The sequence below is a fragment of the Thalassophryne amazonica genome, chromosome 14 (genome assembly GCF_902500255.1).
Source record: "Thalassophryne amazonica chromosome 14, fThaAma1.1, whole genome shotgun sequence".
NCBI classification, from domain to species: Eukaryota; Metazoa; Chordata; class Actinopteri; order Batrachoidiformes; family Batrachoididae; genus Thalassophryne; species Thalassophryne amazonica.
The window spans coordinates 37,690,479-37,707,248 of NC_047116.1; the positions used below are offsets into that span (position 1 = coordinate 37,690,479).

Below are 16,770 nucleotides of genomic sequence, written 5' to 3' on the forward strand. Positions count from 1 at the left end.
GCAGAGCGAAGCAGTCGCGGCATACGCCGATTCCTCAGGAAAACAGCTGCAACAACGTATTCACTGAAACAACGTTAGTAGTGATAACACTCAGGCTGAGAACATTACCTCCTTGGTAGAACGATATCTCGGCAACGTGGTGGAGGTGTCGTCCTGCTTTTATTAGGGGTGAGGAGCAGATGATTGGTGACAGCTGTCATAGCCGCTGAGTGACAGCCGTCACCCCGGCCGCTCTTGTGGGGCGGCAGCGCCCTCTCGTGCCTGCAGCCTGCACTTCAGGCAGGGCGCCATATGGTGGTGGTGGGCCAGCAGTACCTCCTCTTCAGAGGCCCACACAACACATATTTCTGAGCGTATCTACTGGCCACTTTTGTCACTTCTTTGTGTTACTTTTATCCTTTCACATTCACACAAAGAGAATCTGGAAACTTGAAGCATTTTTTCTCTGTTTCTCTCTCTCTCTCTCTCTCTCTCTCTCTCTCTCTCTCTCTCTCTCTCTCTCTCTCTCCATCAGGTTAAATGCTAGTGGCATTTTCCAGCAGGTGTACTTGACCTTCTCTGCTTCATGTATCCTCTACTTTGTCAATTTTTCCTTCTCTGTTCATAACACAGGGTGGCAATCAAGCGTGATAAGGCAGGTGATCTTGACCTGGTAGTCACTTTTTTCCCCACACACTGCACTCACTGGTCACTGTCCAAGTATATAAAACCATGCTCTTAAAATGTTTAACAATGGGTGTATTGCATCCAGTGCATCCAGAAAGTATTCACAGCACTTCACCTTTTCCACATTTTGTTATGTTACAGTCTTATTTCAAAATGGATGAAATTCATATTTTCTCAAAATTCTACTCACAACACCCCATAATGACAACATGAAAAAAGTTTTTTGAAATTGTAGCAAATTTATTAAAAATAATACAAAAGAAATCACATATGTATAAATATTCAAACCCTTTGCTCAGTACTTTGTTGATGCATGTTTTGCAGCGATTACAGCCTCAGGTCTTCTTGAATATGATGTCACAAGCTTGGCACACCTATCTTTGGGCAGTTTTGCCCATTCCTCGTTGCAGCATCTCTCAAACTCCATCAGGTTGCATGGGGAACATCGGTGCACAGTCATTTTCAGATCTCTCTAGAGATATTCAAATGGATTCAGGTCTTCAGCGTTTGTGTTATTGGCTAAGCTGAGTTAACCCGATGGCTAAGCTAAGCTACTGACAGCCGGCTTCTGGTGGAGCAAGACTGTTTTCCTATGGACAAAAAACAGCAGTGGAGCAGTAATAATTTTACATGACTTTCTGTGTGTGTGTGTGTGTGTGTGTACACAACAGGAGTGAAATCAGAGACACCACTTTCACATACATATTCAGTGTTATTGAGACGTATGCAATGTTTTTGTTTTTTTTTCCTTTTCTGAGTACATCGCAGGTTACAAAGAGGCGAGACGGACCTATGTTGATCTCAAAATACAAGTATGTCAATAGAAGAATGTATCCTGTAGTTCTTGACCAAGTTTGCACACACTGCAGCAGGGATTTTGGTCCACTCCTCCATACAGATCTTCTCCAGATCTTTCACATTTCAAGTTTCAGCTCCCTCCAAATATTTTCTATTGAGTTCAGGTCTGGAGACTGGCCAGGCCACTCCAGGACCTTAAAATGCTTCTTATGGTGCCACTCCTTAGTTGCCCTGGCTGTGTGTTTCAGGTCATTGTTATGCTGGAGGACCCAGCCACGACCCATCTTCAATGCTGTTACTGAAGGAAGGAGGTTGTTTGCCAAAATCTCACGATACATGACCCCATCCATCTTCCCTTCAATACGGTGCAGTCGTCCTGTCCCCTTTGCAGAAGAGCACCCCCAGAGTATGATGTTTCCACCCCCATGCTTCACGTTTGGGATGGTTTTCTTGGGGTTGTTCTCATCCTCCAAACATGGCGAGTGGAGTTTTGGAGTGTGATTGATTGAGTGTGTGGACAGGTGTCTTTTATACAGGTAATGAGTTCAAATAGATGCAATTAATACAGGTAAAGAGTGCAGAGTGCACCAACAGCATTTCCTGTATATTCGTTTTGTGAATTGTTCTGTAATTTATGTCTGCATGGCTCAAGCAGAGGGTCACCCCTTTGAGTCTGGTCTGCTTGACGTTTCTTCCTCAGAGGGAGTTTTTCCTTACCACTTGTTGCTCTGGGGGTTAGTAAGGTTAGACCTTACTTGTGTGAAGCGCCTTGAGGCAACTCTGTTGTGATTTGGCGCTATATAAATGAAAATAAATTGAAATTGAAAAAAAAAAAACAGAATAGGAGGACTTCTATAAGGAAAAAATAACAGATCTGTGAGAGCCAGAATTCTTGCTGGTTGGTAGGTGATCAAATACTTATTTCATGCAGTAAAATGCAAATTAATTATTTAAAAATCATACAATTAAATTTTCAGATTTTTTTTTTTTAGATTCTGTCTCTCACAGTTGAAGTGTATCTACGATAAAAATTGCAGACCTCTCCATTCTTTGTAGGTGGGAAAACACAAATACATATTTGCCTCAGTGTGTAACATCCCGATTCCACAGTTTTATTACAATCGGCCATGATACAAAAACAGTTCAAAAATGGGATGAAATGGCTTATTCTGGCTTGCCTCCTAGTAGGCTTCCCCCTCGGCCACAACATGTTTGAAGCTGTACTCACGAGGAATACACGGTTAAACACACCTAAACATGATTGAATCTGTTAAAACTATGAACAGCCGGTTGTTACCATGAACTAGCGACGATTTGGTGAATTGGATGTAAATTTTTAACAGCTTGAAAATTTCACACCGATTTCAAAATTGGTGCTCATGATGGCCGTAACTACCATGTATATCAATTTTGAAGTTAATAAGATGCTTCAAACCTGTCCTGGTTTGAAATGGACTCTGTGGAATAGCCCCATATGCAAGCTGTCTGACAGAAAATTATCTTTTTGAACCTTTACACTTTAGATTTAGGTCTCAGTACAAAGGGAAGTATGCTTTTCAGATTCAGATGCAAAAGGAATCATACCTTAAAACACACAAAGCTTTCTGTCCTTGTGTCAGTGCGTCAGTGCTCCTAGACAGAAGGACTTCTCAAGAATGAGGTTGATGCTGGCTGGCCTTTTGAAGTATGTCTGAATGATTTGGATCAATTCTTTTTCTGTTTTATTTTATTTTATTTATTTTTTTGGTTAGAGGGAACGCTGTGTTCTCTGGTCAGTCAAGCAGATTAAATTAAAAGTGATTTGGGAAGGTTGTGAATGGATGTTAAGGGAGGCATTACTGCTTCCACATGAGACTTAAAGATTTTACAGTACATACTGTTTCTGTCAGATGTGCTCTAATGCATACATAATTCAGTTAATTTTATTTACGCCACCCACAATACAAATGCTTTTTGTGCATTTTAAATTCCCTAGAATTCTCCATGAAAGTAAAAGAAAGTGCAGCACCTACTCAACAAAAATATAAATGCAACACTTTTGGTTTTGCTCCCATTTTGTATGAGATGAACTCAAAGATCTAAAACTTTTTCCACATACACAGTATCACCATTTCCCTCAAATATTGTTCACAAACTAGTCTAAATCTGTGATAGTGAGCACTTCTCCTTTGCTGAGATAATCCATCCCACCTCACAGGTGTGCCATATCAAGATGCTGATTAGACACCATGATTAGTGCACAGGTGTGCCTTAGACTGCCCACAATAAAAGGCCACTCTGAAAGGTGCAGTTTTGTTTTATTGGGGGGGGATACCAGTCAGTATCTGGTGTGACCACCATTTGCCTCATGCAGTGCAACACATCTCCTTCGCATAGAGTTGATCAGGTTGTCAATTGTGGCCTGTGGAATGTTGGTCCACTCCTCTTCAATGGCTGTGCGAAGTTGCTGGATATTGGCAGGAACTGGTACACGCTGTCGTATACGCCGGTCCAGAGCATCCCAAACATGCTCAATGGGTGACATGTCCGGTGAGTATGCCGGCCATGCAAGAACTGGGACATTTTCAGCTTCCAAGAATTGTGTACAGATCCTTGCAACATGGGGCCGTGCATTATCCTGCTGCAACATGAGGTGATGTTCTTGGATGTATGGCACAACAATGGGCCTCAGGATCTCATCACGGTATCTCTGTGCATTCAAAATGCCATCAATAAAATGCATCTGTGTTCTTCGTCCATAACAGACGCCTGCCCATACCATAACCCCACCACCACCATGGGCCAGTCGATCCACAACATTGACATCAGAAAACCGCTCACCCACATGACGCCACACACGCTGTCTGCCATCTGCCCTGAACAGTGTGAACCGGGATTCATCCGTGAAGAGAACACCTCTCCAACGTGCCAAACGCCAGCGAATGTGAGCATTTGCCCACTCAAGTCGGTTACGACGACGAACTGGAGTCAGGTCGAGACCCCGATGAGGACGACGAGCATGCAGATGAGCTTCCCTGAGACGGTTTCTGACAGTTTGTGCAGAAATTCTTTGGTTATGCAAACCGATTGTTTCAGCAGCTGTCCGAGTGGCTGGTCTGAGATGATCTTGGAGGTGAACATGCTGAATGTGGAGGTCCTGGCTGGTGTGGTTACACGTGGTCTGCGGTTGTGAGGCTGGCTGTTGGATGTACTGCCAAATTCTCTGAAACGCCTTTGGAGACGGCTTATGGTAGAGAAATGAACATTCAATACACGAGCAACAGTTCTGGGTGACATTCCTGCTGTCAGCATGCCAATTGCACGCTCCTTCAAATCTTGCGACATCTCTGGCATTGTGCTGTGTGATAAAAACTGCACCTTTCAGAGTGGCCTTTTATTGTGGGCAGGTCTAAGGCACACCTGTGCCACTAATCATGGTGTCTAATCAGCATCTGGATATGGCACACCTGTGAGGTGGGATGGATTATCTCAGCAAAGGAGAAGTGCTCACTATCACAGATTTAGACTGGTTTGTGAACAATATTTGAGAGAAATGGTGATATTGTATATGTGGAAAAAGTTTTAGATCTTTGAGTTCATCTCATACAAAATGGGAGCAAAACCAAAAGTGTTGCGTTTATATTTTTGTTGAGTATATATATATATATATATATATATATATATATATATATATATATGTTTTTTCGTGTTGTCATTATGGAGTGTTGTGAGTAGAATTTTTATGGGAAAAATGAATTTACTCCATTTTGGAATAAGGCTGTGTAACAACAAAATGTAGTAAAAGTGACGCGCTGTGAATACTTTCCAGATGCGCTGTATTTGGATACAAGAACAGCATTTTTAGTTTTAGAAGTGTTTATTTCTCACTAGCTTTTACAAAATCCATGAGAAACGTGTTAGATTTACAAAGAAACGTCAGCGTTTATGAGTGTTTTCCACCATGTTGGATTAGCAACAAGAGAGAGGCCCGCCAATGATGTCATGGTGCCTCTCTATTCTGATTGGCTGTCACATGTCCTTTCCGTAATGCCTCACACAAGTCTGGACAAGCCCCCACGTGATCTATGATGTCACTGTCATTGATTGTGTGGGTCTCAACTGCTGCTGCTATAAGTAGTTCAAGGTCCTCTGTTCTTTTGATATTTTACTCTTCAGGGGATCTTTTTTGATTAATTTGTTCTAGACAATGCAAATTTTGATCATATTGGCAATGTAATATCAGGAATCCCATATTTAAAGGCTGATAAATTAAGTAATAGTGGTGTCAAAGAAAATTGTTTTTATGCTTTAAATCTTTAAAAAGCTTGGTGGCCCTACGCCTTTAAAGTTTGAGCACAATATAAAAGAAGCTGGAACTTACTCATGTTAATGATTGATGTTAGGCGTAAAAATACACAATAACACACAAGTTCAAGTTAATGTTGTGAAGGAACGAACGATGGCAGTTCTACTGCTGGTCCTACTATCATTATTTGATGTATGGTTTCACTGATGTTTTCCTTATGCTCTACAAACGACAACCACAATCTTTACAGTCATGACTTCTTTATGTGTTATAGTGCCTCTGGTATTGTATGTCATGTCCGTCAAGCACCAAGAACTGGAGTGTGAAGTATTATCAAGACATTCAAAGAGAGTCACATAGTACAGAACAAGCCCAGCAGAGGCAGGAAGCAAAAGATTTCAGAGACTCTGGAATGAAAATCCATGAGAGATTTGTCTAAAGAGTGCAGAACAACTGCCAAGACATAGGGGAATTACTTTGTCAAGTCAGGAATGAAGCCTCTTAGAAGGCAATCACTAGATCCTGGACAGGAATGAACTGTGAGGTTGAAGACCAACAACAATTCATTTCTGCTGAAGTATGCTCAGGAAAACCTGGAGAAAGGTTATAAATCCTGGAAGACTTTACTTTTGGTCAGATGACACAAAACTGTAGGTCTTTGCCCATAGAGACGTTGCTTATGTTTGGAGATAGAAGGGATAGGCGTATGACCCAAAGAACACTGGTGGGAGTATTATGCTGTGGGGATGCTTCAGTGTGTCTGGAACTGGGTATCTCCTCAAGGTGGAAGGAGTCATAAAGAAAGAAGGATATGTGAAGATTTTGAAAGAAAACATCAAGCAGTTGGCAGCAAAACTGGGTCTGGGTCATCAAATTCGTCTTCCAACACAATCCAAAACAATGTCGCTCCAGATGAAGAACTGCATCCAGGAGACCAAAGTGAACATAACTGACTGGTCTGTCCAAAGCTATGACTTGAATACCATTGAAAATCTGTGGGGTGAATTGAAGACCAAGGTCCATGCCAGAAGACCACGTAACATAACATAATGTATTTGGAAAAGCTTGAGGATTCACCAAAGAAGATGGGCTGGGATTCCTTAGGAGACATGTCTGAGACTTGTTGAAAGCTGCTACCAATGACTGCAGGTTGTTTCCAGGAAAAAGGACACACAACTGGATATTAGCATCAGGAAGACTAATAATTTTGGCGCTGGTAGTTTTTGTGAAATTATTTTGTTTCTGTGTGCCAAGTAAAATAATCTAAGCACCCAAAATAAGTAGGACTAACTAGGATGTTTAGAAATGCTGTGTTGAAAATTCCTTGCTCTTTTTAAAAAAGCACTTTGGAAAATTTTGAAGAAAATGTTAAAGTTAATAGGGGGAGCAAATAATTTAAATTTTCAATTTCTTTAATTTCATATGGCACCAAAACATAACAAAGCTGCCTCAAGGTGGTTCACACAAGCAAGGCCTAACCTTACCAACCCCAAGAGCAAGCACACATGCAACTGTGGTAAGGAAAAACTCCCTCTGAGAAGCTCAATGCGCTTTAAAATGATGCCTTGCTTTCACCCATTGACACAAACATACTCACACACCGATGTTGGGGTGCTGCCATGTAAGGTGCTCACTACACACCGGGATTAAAGACCTTGCCCAAGGCTCCATAGTGATTTTCTGGACAGGTTGGGGTTAAGCCCCTTGAAGCCCCTAGACCATCACCTCCCCAATGACAGCTTTGAGTCTGTTGTGGTATTTTATTTTCTCTGATGGTAAAGCTGCCCATTCTTCTTTGCAAAAAGGCTCCAGTTTCTGTAAATTTCTGAGCTGTCTTGCATGAACTGCATGTTTGAGATCTCCCCAGAGTGGCTCAATGATATTGAGGTCAAGAGACTGAGATGGGCACTCCAGAACCTTCACTTTATTCTGCTGTAGCCAATGACAGGTTGATTTGGCCTTGCGTTTTGGGTCATTGTTGTGTTGGAACGTCCAAGTACGTCCCATGTGCAGCTTCCGAGCTGATGAGTGCAAATTTTCCTCCTTTCTGATAACATCCTTCCATCAGTCTCGTCCTCCTGGGGTAGGAGGAGATGGCCAGGGTGGCACGGTGGCTCAGTGGTTAGCATTAGTGCCTCACAAGAAGAAGGTCGTGGGATTGCTTCCCGCCCTTTCTGCATGTTCTCCCTGTGTCTGCGTGGATTTCCTCCGGGCACTCCGGTTTCCTCCCACAATCAAAAACTTGCTTATTAGGGTCTGCTCCTTTCTCTGTCCCTGACCAAGGCAGCGTCTCTACATCTGGAGTTGATCCCCGGCAACAAAGACAACAAATACAGTGTAATTTGTCACCATTAAGCAATAAGAAAAAACAGAACTACTAAGGTGATCGCCGGCCACTAGCCCTAAGCTTCACTAAAGACCCAGACTATAGATAAAGTTGAGGCCGCAGCCCGCTCTGTTTCCTAATAAAATGAATTTAAAAGGGTAAAAAGCATAGTAACACACTATGCCAGTTTGCTAGCCATATGAAAGGGAAAATAAGTGTCTTTTTTTTTCAAATATGTTTATTGGGAAACTAGTCACACAACAGAGAAATTAATAGTCATGTTTCCTTTCTTATTTTAACAGAAAGCTAGAAAAAGTAGTCCCTGACAAAAATAACTAATAACAACAGAAACCTACATCAACAAGGAAGACAAAACAAAAAGGGCAGACGGAAGAAAATAAACAAGTAAGTAAATAAAAAATAAAAAGGTACCCCCCCCCCCCCCCCCCAAGTCAGTCTTACTCCCCCTTGAGATGAGAGTCCAGTGGCTGCCAGATCTTATCAAAGTTCTTCAATTTGTCCTACAGAATAAATCTAATTCTCTCCAGATGTAAGGTGTTTGCCAACTCAGTCATCCATTGTTTGAAGGAGGGCACCTCTTTCTTTTTCCAGTTTAGGAGAATACATTTTTTTTTTGCTGTAATAAGGCCATAAGCCAGGAGGCCCTGTTGTGCAACCTTTCGCTTCCTTAGCCCCTCAGAAGTTCTCAAAATTATTAAAATAAGATCTGGGTCTAGTTGAATCCCCCAAATCTGTGAAAAGAAATCAAATATTTCATGCCAATAGTTTTGAAGTTTGGGGCAGAGAGCGAAACTATGTGATAGGGTAGCCTCCATGGATTCGCATTTCTCACACAGAGGAGAGACTTCAGGGAATATTTGATGCAGCTTTGTTTTGAAATAATGTAATCTGTGCAGTATTTTGAATTGAATTAAACAGTGATGCACATTTATAGAACATTCATGAATGTGCTCTAAACTCTCCTCCCACACACTGCGAGGTATCCAGGCTCCTAACTCTCTTTCCCATTCCTCCTTAATCTTGTCCATCTTTGGAAGACACATGATTTGTAGTGTTTCATATAGTTACAAGGGTTGGGGAACAGATTAAAAAAATTCTCTATCCTGTCTGGGTTTGCCTTCTCATAATTAGGAAGGTATGTTCTAACATTGTCCCTAACCTGGAGATATCTAAAAAGCTGATTCCTCAGCAAATTAAACTTTTTTTGAAGTTGTTGGAAAGACGCAAAAGTCCCTTTACCCACGACACTGATCCCTAATCGCTTCTAGATGGTAAAGGCTCCATCCAGAGCTGAGGGAGTGAAAGAAGGGTTTGCCGTTTTGGGCAGCAGAAATGATATTGCCTTGAGCTTGAAATGATTCTTTAGTTGTTTCCATATCCTAATTAAAGCATAAATTATAGGGTATGATTAAAGCAAGTTTTATTGACTGGGATGGGTGACAGTATGACTGCTCTAATAGAATATGGTAGACAGTCCTCCCATTCCATTTCTAGCCCATCATAAGGTGAAGGATTGTCATCTAGCCAGTATACCATTGAGCGTAACCCAGTGGCCCAATAATACAAAAAAAAAATAGGCAGTGCCAACCCCCCATTAGTTCTGTGTTTACAAAAGGGAGAACAATTGAGTACAATTTACTGAAAAAGGATTTGGCAAGATATATAGGCAGGTTTTGAAAAAGATAAAGTAGCTGAGGGAAGAGAATCATTTTGATAGCGTTCACTCTGCCCAATAGAGAAATGGGGAGTGTTTTCCAAAATTGTATATTGTTTTCTAACTTATCCAACAGGGCAGGGAAATTGGCCTTATCTTCTTTGTCTTTTAGCTGTTCCCGTTAGGGGTCGCCACAGCAGATCAGTCGTTTCCACCTCACCCTGTCCTTTGTGTCTTCCTCTGTCACACCAACCACCTGCATGTCCTCCCTCAGCACATCCATAAACCTCCTCTTTGGTCTCCCTCTTCTCCTCCTGCCTGGTGGCTCCATCCTCAGCATCCTTCTCCCTATATACCCTGGGTCCCCCCTCTTCACATGTCCAAACCATCTTAATCTCGCCTCTCTGACTTTGTCTCCAAACCATCCCACCTGAGCTGTCCCTCTGATTTGTGTATTCCTAATCTTGTCCATTCTCGTCACTCCTAAGGAGAATCTCAACATCTTCAGCTCTGCCACCTCCAGCTCTGCCTCCTGTCTTTTTGTTAGTGCCACCGTCTCTAAGCCGTACAACATAGCTGGTCTCACTACTGTCTTGTAAACTTTCCCCTTCACTCTTGCTGATATTCTTTGGTCACAAATCACTCCTGCCACCTTTCTCCACCCACTCCACCCTGTCTGCACTCTTTTCTTCACCTCTCTACCACACTTTCCATTACTTTGGACAGTTGACCCCAAATATTTAAACTCATCTACTTTCACCATTTCTACTCCTTGTAACTGCACTATTCCACTGGGCTCACGATCATTCACACACATGTACTCAGTCTTGCTCCAACTGACTTTCATTCCCCTTCTCTCCAAAGCATATTTCCACCTTTCCGGCTCGAGTCACCCTGTTCTTTACTCTCACTACAGATCGCAATGTCATCTGCAAACATCATAGTCCATGGAGACTCCTGTCTGATCTCAACCTGTCCACCACCATTGCAAACAAGACAGGACTCAGAGCTGATCCTTGGTGTAATCCCACCTCCAACTTGAATGAGTTTCTCATTGCTGCTCCGCATCTCACCGCTGTCACACTATCCTTGTACATATCCTGCACTACCCTCACATACTTCTGTGCCACTCCAGAGTTTCTCATACAATACCACAACTCTTCTCTTGGTACCCTGTCATAAGATTTCTGTAAATCCACAAACACAATGTTACTCCTTCTGGCCTTCTCGATACTTCTCCATCAGTATTCTCAGAGCAAACATTGCATCTGTAGTGCTCTGATGGGTAACAATCTGATGGGTTGATTTTATGTTACAACCACAACAAGCCCATGACTAATCAGGTGACTTAATGTGGCAACTTTTGCATCCGGTGCCCTGGATTTGTGCTGAGATTTCACTCTGCTTAAAATGCAGAAAGGAGGTTGATGCTCCCCAAAAGCATTTGTGCCACCCATTATCATCCATGCATTTTAGGCAATCAAGATAGGGCCCCATATGTTGACTGTAGGACAAAGGCACTCACATATAGTTTATCATTTCATGTCTAATTAATTCAATACGAAAAAGATTTTTAATTTATTTTAAAAATCAGTCATTAATTCATAGTGAGCAAGAATGTGTAGCCTTATGTAGAACGGCTGCCATTGCTGCTGGTCAATTAGCAATAAACTCATTTTAATTATCTTGGAGACAAATCAAACCACCATGTATAGGGCAAAAATGATGGTGGCTTGCACTGTAATTACATCATTTAATTTTTTCCATACAATATAGCAAACACTTAATGTTTTGATGAGGTACTTATAATGTGAATTATTAAGTCATAAAATCATGCCTTCTTTGCTCATGCCAGGCACGAAGCTGCATATTCTCTGCAGCGCAGTTATCCACATAAGATTTGGCAAGATCATTCATATGCACTTACAGAGGGTTCATCATCATGGCTCCTGAGGTGATCTATGTGTGGTAATGCAGGAATATGAGCCAGCGCTTTGTTACAGTCAGTCTGATCTAAAGAATATAATCACAGATTCAAACTGCAACATTTGGTTTCCTTTGTAATGTGGCTGGACTGTGCTTTGGGGAAAGGAAGAGATGCTGTGATATCTGCAGGGATCTTAGAAATACAGTCAGTTGACTGTATTACTGTACCGTCAGTTGACTGTACTAAATGTCTCCCTCTGGAGGTTGGTGTTCCAGGGTACGTTTTGTTAGATTAGCATACCTTTTTTTTTGCATGTTTGTTTGTTTATAAATATGGTCTTCTGAAGCTTAAAGCTGTACAGCCTTTCAAACTTCACAAAACTAACAAAATATAGTTTCAGTGCTGCAGAATTACAGCTCATTTTAATCAAGAGAACACATGTACCTGGGGGAATTCCATAGTGAGTATTTTCTTTTCATTCTTACGGCATAGTGCAGATGGATTGTAGGAGGAAGCACGTGTGCACGTGTGAAGTTTGAGATTACCTGTGACCTGACCCACTTTCTTGCTGCACACCCCAGGAGCGGACATCAAGCAAGTGTGTCGTAAACTGTTGTAAGCTGTGCCTAAACTGTGCGAGGCCCTGCGTGCAATAACACATTCTAATCCAATTCATTTTTTTTTCCGCAAATCTGATTGGTTAATCATGTGAGATTTCAGACCGTATAATATTGGGGTAACAGTGGCAAAATATTTAACCGTTTCATATTTGGATGTATTACTCCGCATCCTGACCGGTGTTCTGACAAGATGTCATTCGTGTCAACAGGCCAGCCCTCCGCACAACTGCCCATGTGCACGCATGTGCAATGTTATCGGGATGCGTAACTGTCAATTTTTCCGATGAGACACACAGTTCGACAGAACACCGGCTGTGCGCGCTGCTACGCAGATGTCATAATGTCGTTGAGAGTGATAGAAAGTTGCATACCGCCGCCATCGAAATGGGGGAATTTAAGCTACCATACAAAAGAATTGATGTGGATTCTGACACAGAATTACCATTTCACATTTGATGGATATCTCCATGGCCTGACTGCTGTTGGAGCGACGCTGCCTCACGGTAAGCCTCGCCGACCAAATTACCTCCAGAAAAATAAACTGCAAACGATGGAATTGGATTAGAATGGGAATAACCCACTTGTGTCTGATGATTTGTCGTAAATATCCGTTTTATCGGCTCCGCTAACGCCTCGCCAGTAAAACTCAATTTGTGATCATATAACCAGCATGAATGTCCGCAAATCATCAGGCACAACAGGGTTATTCCCTAATTGATATGCAGTGACACACAGTGTTTGCTAATAGGTTGCGCAGTTTTCACAACTAGTTCACACAAGTGTCACAAAATTTATGCGTGCCAGAAATTTTGAACATTTCAAACAGTTCACACTCACTGGCACACAAAATTGTGAGCCAGTGCGGGGATCAAATTCGTACAAGTGTCAAGGTGGCTTTCCTCTGACTGTTTATCACTGTGTGCTTCCCAGCATCCTCGTGCATATTGAGGGAAGCCACCATGTGATCTGATGTTGCTAACAAATGTAGGCTATGGCCGTCTGATCACTTGAAATTCTTCCCATCAGGGGGAGAAATTATAAATTGTTTCCAGACAGCTTGAATTTTGATAATATAGGCAATGTCATTATTAATCCCTAATTTAAATGGTAAGGAATAAAATTATTGTGGTAACAAAGAAAATACTTTTATGACTTAAATTAAAAAAAAAAACACAGGCCATACACCTTTAATAATTTCTGTATATTTTGAAGTCTTGTCTTTTAAAGTAGTCTAATATATGTGTTTTTCTTGACATGGAGGGAATGGAAAGTTCTTCAGGATAGGTTAATCAGATGAGGGCAGTAGGTTGTGGCAATACATGTCGTCATATTTCAGGACAACAATCTGCTATACCATTTTAATTACATTTAATTTATTAATTTATTGGAAGAGCCCTACAACAGACTGGCATCCCATTAAGGGTGTACCTCATGCCCTATGACTGCTGGGATAGGGTCCAGCCCCCCGTGATCCTATCTATCTATATATATATATATATATATATATATAAAAGAGCCCGACAGATATGGATTTTTTGAGGCCGATGCCGATAACGATATTTGGATGAAAAAATGCCGATAATCAATAAATCGGCTGATTTGCCGATAGCCAATATATATATATATATATATATATATATATATATATATATATATATATATATATTTTTTTTTTTTTTTTTTTTTAAATGAATAAAATGTTCTTGTTTGGACCCTTAACAAAAAAGGGATGAGCTAAAAGCTTTGTCCTCATATTGATTAACTTTATAACAGAGAAGAATTTTCAAGTTCAAAAAATGCAATCAAGAATTACACCTTTGTGAAATTAGCAAATACATATCCTTAAAAAGAGTTGTGAAATACATCTGATCTTACTACATAAACTGAGCTAATCAAACTGAGTTGAACTGAAACGGGAGAAATGTGGGGTGAATGTAATCGCAAAGTTATTACAAACAACATCCTTATAGACTTACTTGTATGTTTTTGTCAGCCAATCAGTGCAGTGTGACGGCGGTGATGAACACATTTAAGCAGGGGTGTAAGCAGCTGTCAGTTGAATGGAGTCAGACCTCCATCTACTGGACAAACAGTGCAAGGACATTTTACATTGCCAACACAATTATTTCAGTAACTGTAGTATAGTATAATGATATATATATATATATATATATATATATATATATATATATATATATATATGTGTATATGTATGTATGTATATGTATGTATATGTGTGTGTGTTCTCCACTCAGATTGCAATAGCCAATCACAGCTTAGCCTTTCTGTCCATCATTTACCTGTATTTTGGCATGCTTGGCGCCAGAAAGTTATGTTGGATCTAAAAGGATCCAAAAAGGCTAGGACCAAAAGTTATATTGGATCGGTTCCCACTGCCCAGTAGCGTTAGAGCTTACTGCCAACAGCTAGCCAATCAGAGTGTGGCATACGAAGGTCAGAAACTAGCTGACAGATGCTGGTTGAAAAATTGGCAACAAACATGTCAACAACAGCAGAACATCGTCTGCCAGCGAGGTTTGCTGAGTTCACAGAGGAGGAACTGGTGGAAATATTGAACTCCAACGATGCCAAAAACACTAAGAAGGTAGACAAGCATGCTATTTACGTTTTAGAAGCATTCATATGCTTGTCACAACAAAATAAATTGATCTAATTTACTTGACTCTTTGTTGTTTGCTTAATTTGGGAGGGGGGTGGAGAACATAACAATTGATGGATGGCAAGTCGTCCAACATAGAGAAATTTTGGATTCAGAAAACTTATATTGGACTTGGCTATGCCTCGTCCAGTATAACTTTTCTTCATCCGATATTTCTCTATGTTGGACCTCTTACCTTCCATTATTTGTATTATATATATATATATATATATATATATATATATATATATATATATATATATATATATATATATATATATATCACACACACACACACAGGGGCGCACGTAACTGGTACTCATGGTGCTCATGTGTGCTAAAAATCATTGATGCACAGCAGACAGAGCGAAACACTTTTCCTACAATCTGTCATTGCTTTCCTCCTATGAAGTGCTTCCTTTGTGTTTTCTGCTGTGCATCATTTTATCTTTAGCATGTATATACAGTGAGGAAAATAAGTGAATAAATGAATGAATGAATTAATTAATTAATTTATTTGGCACACACACAAATCCGAAAGAACAAAAACATACAAATAACATGAATATTATATATAAACAAAGCCTGTGGGTCCGAAAGGGTGTGGGCAGAAGCAAAGCTTATCAACGCCCACCCCTGCTAGTACAAGTCCAACAGTTATAACAGTCATAATAACATAAACACAAATTCACAACACTACATATCAACACACAGACATACACTTCAATATTCAATTACACTTCAATTCATGTATAATTATATTATGTATATAAATAAAGCACCAAATCACAACAAACTTGGCCCAAGTCACTTTACTCAAATAAGGACTAACCTTACCGACCCCCAGAGCAAGCATTAGGCAACTGTGGTGAGGAAAAACACCCTCTTAGGAAGAAACCTCAAGCAGACCAGGCTCTAGGGAGTGCCCCTCTGCTTGGGTATATACCTATATACGTACATATATACATTAACATACACACACACACACACATATATATATATATATATATATATATATATATATATATATATATATATATATATATATATATATATATATATATATATATATATATATATATATATATATATATATATATACATACACCTACATACATTCAAATATACACATACATATTATCTTTATGATACCTTGACATGATGTTGTTTTTGAGTAGTTTCTTGAATCGCACTAAGGTACCACACATTCTAATCTCTGTTGAACATTCGTTCCATTTCTTCACCCCAACCACAGACACACAAAAACCCTTTACATTTGTTCTTACTGATGGTTTCATAAAAAGTGCACAACCTCTTAAACTGGGTTCCCTCAATCTGAACAGATTCTGGACACGTCTCGGTAAGGCTTGGTTTTTCGCATGAAACAAAGTTTGAATTGTGATATAATCGACCAAATCTCTGAATTTTAATACATTTAAAGACACAAATAGAGAATGAGTTGGATCACGATAATGTTTATTGCAGATAACTCGTATGGCTCATTTTTGCAAAAGAAATATTGTATTGATGTTTGATTTGTAAGTGTTTCCCCACGACTCAACACAATATGTCATATATGGTACCATCAGAGAATGATGTAAAGTAAGTAACCCTTCTTGCAGCAGTGCATCTTTGGCTTTATACAGAATAGCAATAGTTTTTGACAATTTCGATTTGACATAATTTATATGTGATTTCCAGCTAAGTTTATTATCAATTACATCACCTAAAAATTTGTTCTCTTTTACTAGCTCAATTTCCTTGTTGTTTATGGTTAAATTTTTACATTTGGGTGCCTGTTTATTTCCACATAT

The 16,770-nt window shown here is 40.1% G+C and overlaps 3 long non-coding RNA genes across 3 annotated transcripts in view; 1 reads left to right on the top strand and 2 right to left on the bottom strand.

Annotated features, from left to right (window-relative positions):
• The window catches only part of LOC117524045, a 28,284-nt gene that overhangs the window by 4,256 nt on the left and 7,258 nt on the right, over nucleotides 1-16,770 (bottom strand). The window lies entirely within an intron of this gene.
• The window catches only part of LOC117524046, a 7,376-nt gene continuing 6,346 nt past the window's right edge, over nucleotides 15,741-16,770 (top strand). Inside the window, exon 1 of the long non-coding RNA XR_004564686.1 lies at nucleotides 15,741-15,894. This is a non-coding gene — a long non-coding RNA (uncharacterized LOC117524046). The remainder of the gene's footprint in view (nucleotides 15,895-16,770) is intronic.
• On the bottom strand, nucleotides 15,760-15,993 carry LOC117524050. Its single transcript, XR_004564690.1, has 2 exons — nucleotides 15,945-15,993; nucleotides 15,760-15,902 (listed from the first exon to the last, which is right to left on the bottom strand). It is a non-coding gene; the product is annotated as an uncharacterized LOC117524050 (long non-coding RNA).